The following is a 6,213-nucleotide window of genomic DNA, read 5'->3' as shown; positions in this document are numbered from 1 at the left end:
ACCCCCCCCTGCAATTCCCGTTTCAACATTTCATGTTATTTCCCAAGGAATTATTGTCAAAAGAGAGACTTTGACATGTGGGATGTTATCAAATCGTTTACCAAATAAAGGAATAGAAATGCATTCTATTTTTCCTTGAGAGAGCTCCTTTTTGTGACTTAAGACAATCGAACACACGCATAAAAGAAAAAAATTATGTCAAACGAAGGCGGATGTAGCATACGAATATCGAGTTAAATTGAATCCAGTACTTTTTACGAAGAGCATATAATGTAATTATTAACTAAAATTGTAATAAATAGTAGATCTGAACTCATAATTTTAAACATGCAATATGTTCGATGCTAAAAAAACTTACAGATTAAACCCATAAAACTTATATCCTAATTCCGCCTCTATACATAAAAGAGAGTTATTTGACATTCTAATTAATAAATTAATCTTCTAATATAAATAGTGCAAGATATTAATTCTCTTCAAAATAATAATTAGAGAACGTTATAACCAACAAAATGTCAAAAGTTCGATGAAATGAAAATAATGTCTATTATTTCAATTCAATGAAAGTTGAATTACTGCGTATTATTGGATATTTTGGCCCCTTGTTGGTTTTGGTTAATGTGTTAGTTCAACATAGCACATGAGGAAAATCCATAGTCAGGATTTGAAGTAAATTGAAAGATTTGACATCCCCATGTAATGCTTATTGTAATTGGGGCGAGAAAGAAGCTAGGGCCTGCTAAGCTATTCATGAGCACTAATCATCAGCTAAATTAGTTACTAGTCCACCAAAATCCACATCTCTTCTGACTAAACTGGTGGTGCAAAACACTCAAACTTTTGTTATAATGATTTATGTGAAATATGTTATGAAACAATTAGTGTGGGTCTCGTTTGTATTCTTAACTCCCACGACTCATGGCTACTATTACTCCTCTCGGTAATACAACTCATTAAACCCGCAACTTTTCTCTATAATGTTTATATGTTGAAGGGAAATAGGAAACATTACCACCAATTATCCAAATTTGTTTTTTACAATTATATTAAATGCATAAGTGGCATAAGGTTTTTGGTCTAATTTGAGATAGGCATAAAAGGAAAATATATACTGTCGGACTCGGAGACAGAAAAAAACGACAAGTAAAGCAGGAAGACACAAATTGATTCTGTCAGAGAAGAGAATGGGAAGACTCACAAGTTCGCTACAAAAGGGACAATGAAAAAGTTAGCTGCACAAGGGAGTTAGAAAAATACAAGGTCAAAATAGCACGGTATAGCCAGTTTTCGGACTGGTCATTCAAAAATAGTCAGTGTTTGTCAAGTCATTGAAAAATAGTCACTACTTTGATGCAATAGAGACCGATCTAGTATAATATACTGGAGTTCGGTGCACTTGTGTATGAACTTCCAACCGGTATATTTTGTTCAGTATAATATACTAGAGATTGGAGCACCGGTACTCCAAACTCCAGTATATTCTGCAAGATCGGTATATTATACTGGAACTCCAGTATATTATGCTGGAGTATTTTTCTGAATTTTGAACAGTGTTTTCGTTAAGATTTATCTTTACATGAAAAGTGGCTAAATTTCTATTACTTTTGAAATTGTGGCTATTTTTGAATGACCACTTGTAAATCTGGTTATTTTTGAATTTCTAAGCATAAAATTTGGGTCCATTTGTTTGTTGTACTAGACCGGGTAGAAATGATATCAGCTAGCCACTTTAAAGGGTTGTTATTAGGAATTAGCCAGTGCATCCTGAATTTCAGTTTTTTAGTTTAATTTTTCAGGATAAAAATGTCCTAAATTGCCATGAAGTTAAGGTTGTTAGTTTAAAATGTTACGACAAAAATGAGTACGGACTAATCTCTGAATAGCATCCCTAATACTAGGTAGCCACTTTTAAGCATCCTATTTAAAATATATTCACAGTTACAATATATTTAAAGATTAGTCAATTACCTCAAACTTCAGGACACGACATCCTGAAATTTAAACCTCAAGGTCCAAACTTCAAGACATCGTATCCTAAAGTTCGAATATTATGTCCAGAAATTAGAAATTAATGTTATAAATTTTAAATTAGCAGTTCAGAAATTTAGATCATTTAGTCCTGAATTCCAAATTAGCAGCTCAAAATTTAGGATATGTAAATTCAGATTACTTAGTCCTGAAGTTTAGGCAAATTAGTTAATCTTTAAATACATTATAAATTATAAATATGTTTTAAATAGCAGACTTAAAAAGTGACTACTAATTCACTTCCCTCAGGTTTGGGTCATTGTCCTTATGATCAAATTAACTCTATTCATATTTCATACTATACAATTTGTTTATATTAATTAATCTTGATATGTATCCACTTACTTCAAATCTATAATTCTGTCTATAAACAGAAGTATTTTACATGTGACAAAGAGGTATAGGAGATACTAATTGTTTCTTATTTTTTAGACTTAATACAAACTTTATCTTCCAACTTGTATGGAAACTCTTTTGACACACTTATTCTTTGACAGCTTTCTTTAGACGCTTTAATTTACCAAATTCATGCCTAAAATCTCCATTAAGACCATTTCGTCATAGAAGGCCAATGGCACATGCTACTCACGTGCGGCATGTGTCATAACGTGAAAAAAGAAAAGAAAATAAATTAAATTTTCTACAACTTTAACATACCTCTAATTTTCGTATTGAAATAAGATAAAACTTTCAAGATAATTACCATGTTGTTTGTGCTGCCATCCAATCCATTTATAAAGAGGTCCGTTGTATCATTCTTCAAATATTTCTGTCTTGGATTCCCCTTCTCTTTTACCATTTCAAATCGAGTCTTTTTCTGCTTGACTGTGAACTTGCTATACCAGAAGTATATGAGTAGAAATAATAGTGAAAGAATTGAGAATCCCACTTCCCACCTCAGAAAAAAAGGGAGCGTGCTGCTGAATTGTCATTATTACCAATTTGGAGTAGAACTTGCTTTTCAACCAATTAGAGTTTACCATATCTTGATATTCTTGGAGTACCTTAGATAATGAAATCATCAGAATGAAAGGGATCGCGCGCCAATTTAAATATGTAGCCGAGTTTGACAAATGAAAATCAACGCAAGACACGACAGGGATCAAATCCCAACTAAGTAAAGAAAAGAAGTTGCTTTCATGTTTTGATAAAGGGGAAAAGAACATATATATATGGAGGCTCAACGACTGGATGCATGTGCATCTTCGGTCGAGTCTAGCAAAAGCTCTTGCTTATGAAGAACATAAAATTGGCATGAAAAAAATTGGAAGAGAAATCGATTTATCTAGTTTAATAAAAAACACAGGGAGCAAGTTTGGGTTGCAAGGACAAGGAGATAACCTATATTATTCCAGAAATAACATCATCCAATTGATTTTGCTTTAGAACCAATGGAAACGGATTTTCTGAGCCGGCAAACTCAAAGGTCATGAAAAATCATGAAGAGAAAGATATGCCATAGTAGGGACAAATTTTAAATATTGGATTACTTAAACAGTTAAACTTCGATAGGATTTGAGTAACAACTTTCACATGAGGTAGCACGAACATTGCATTAGAAATATCCCTGTCACTTGTGAAATGGTTGTCTTTAAAGAGTATTTTTCAAGGTATATTAAATGTATGAAAATTCATAGATTGCTATTGCTATCTAGAGTTTAACTGGTTTCTTGGCTTCGGTCTTTTTCCTTTGTTATTGTTCCTACTTGTTGCCATTACTTTTTTTCATATTTTTTCCAAGTGAGAGTCTATCGGAAATAGCTTCTATGTCATTCTAGGATAGGAGTAAGGATATGTACATCTTACACTTCCCAGACCTCACTTATAAAAATTACTGGATTTGTTGTTGGTGTTTATTAAATGTACGAAAAACCTATTTTTTATTTTGTTGTGTATGATTAAGGTCTCCCTCAAAGTGGTACTAGTGGTCATGGTTATAAAGAATAATGCCGCATGGGCATTTTCCTTTTGCTTGGGACAAGGAAAGAACATATCCAAAAGGTAAAGTCTTTGTTCATCTAGTGTCCATATTATGGGTGCTTTGAGAAATCTGTCATATTATGGCCCCCTAACAGTATAAAAGGGACTATCTATTATGGCGTAAGCAGACGGTAGAAGTATCTTCTTATTAATAAATGAGAGCAAAATAAAATAATATAGTAGTAGAGATAAGATGTATAGAGGAAGAACGTATAAGATATCTTATTCAAGTGTGTTTTTTGCATGTTCTTCTATGGGTAAAGAATATCCTATTTATAGTATATAAGATACACGCAAAACTCACTAGATACATTCTAAGAATTAATAGGCACATCTATTCAAGTAGTACATTGTATAGAATGTATGGATGGATTAAATGAACATTTATATACATTCACTTTATTTATAACACTCCCCCTTGAATGTCCAGTTGAAAGTTAATGTGTCTCGTTAAAACTTTACAAGAAAAAATCCAGTGGAAAAAAGCCTAGTGAAGAAAAAAGAGTACACACGTATTGAGTGTTGCCTCATTGAAAACCTTACCAGGAAAACCCAATTGGGACAAAATCTTGGTTAAGGAAAAAAGAGTACACATCGCGTATTATTCTCCCCCTGATAAAAACTATATTTGATATATCGAAGATAATGCATTCCAATCTTATATCTGAGCTTCTCAAATGTTGATGTTGGCAATGCCTTAGTGAATAAATCTGTCAGATTATCACTTGACCGAATTTGTTGAACATTTATCTCACCATTTTGTTGAAGACCATGCGTGACAAAGAACTTTGTGAAATGTGTTTTGTTTTGTCTCCTTTGATGTATCCTCCTTTTAGTTGAGTTATGCAAGCAGCAATATCGACATACAATATTGTTGGAATCTCCGTCTTTAGATAAAGACCACACAGTTGTTGAATGTGTTGAGTCATTGATCTCAACCATACACATTCTCGACTAGCTTCATGAATAACTATTATCTCTGCATGATTGGAAGATGTAGCAGTTAAAGTTTGTTTTATTGAACGCCATGAAATAGTTGTACCTCCACAAGTAAATAGATAGCCTGTTTGAAAGCGAATTTATGTGGGTCAGACTAATAACCTGAATCTGCATAACCAATCATTTGTGAATCACATTCATAAGAATAAAATAATCACATATCAATAGTCATTTGGAGGTATCTAAAAAGTTTATTTAACACTATTCCAGTGTCTTGGTGTTGGAAATGATCTAAATCTTGCTAATAAACTTACTGCAAAAGTTATATTTGGTCGAGTATTATTTGCAAGATATATCACGGCCCCAATTGCACTAAGATATGGAGTTTCACCACCAAGAAGTTTTCCATTGTTTTCATGAAGCCGAAGTAGATCTTTATTTGTATCGAGTGATCTCACAACCATCAGGATACTCAATGGATATGCTTTATCCATATAAAAAGGCTTTAAAATCTTTTCGGTATAAGTTGATTTATGGACAAAAATTTCATCTTACATATGCTTAATTTGTAGACCAAGACAAAAATTTGTCTTTCCAAGATCTTTCATTTCAAACTCTTTCTTCAAACAGTCAACTGCTTTTCGAAGTTCCTCAGAGTTCCAATGATATTTAGATCATCAATATGCATATTGATTATAACAAATTTAGATCCAGACCTTTTTATATATATACAAGGATAAATTGATTCATTCTTATACCCTTCTTTCTGCAAATATTCACTCAGGCGATTATACCACATTCGCCCTGATTGTAATCCATATAAGGATTTTTGAAACTTTATTGAACAAGTTTTCCGAAAATTTTTATAAGCTTCAGGCAATTTAAACCCTTCCGGAATTTTCATATAAATTTTGTTGTTTAATGTGCATACAAATAGGTTGTGACAACATCCATCAGACGCATATCAAGTTTTTCATGGACTGCCAGATTTATAAGATACCTAAAGGTGATTGCATCTACCACAGGAGAATATATCTCCATATAATCAATGCAGGTATCACGATCCGGATTACCCACTGGAAGTCGTGATGGCGCCTACTCATGAAAGTTAGGCAAGCCGAGAGTTACAAATTTTATTACCCTTTTTACTTAGCCTTTTAACAGTTCAATATAACATACGATCAACAACAGAATAACCATAATAATAAAATAAATACGGAAGACGAAATCTGATAATATCACTAAATACTAATACGAAAATCCAAA

The sequence above is a fragment of the Nicotiana sylvestris genome, chromosome 1 (assembly GCF_000393655.2).
Source record: "Nicotiana sylvestris chromosome 1, ASM39365v2, whole genome shotgun sequence".
NCBI classification, from domain to species: domain Eukaryota; kingdom Viridiplantae; phylum Streptophyta; class Magnoliopsida; order Solanales; family Solanaceae; genus Nicotiana; species Nicotiana sylvestris.
Note: the sequence above shows the minus strand (reverse complement) of the source record.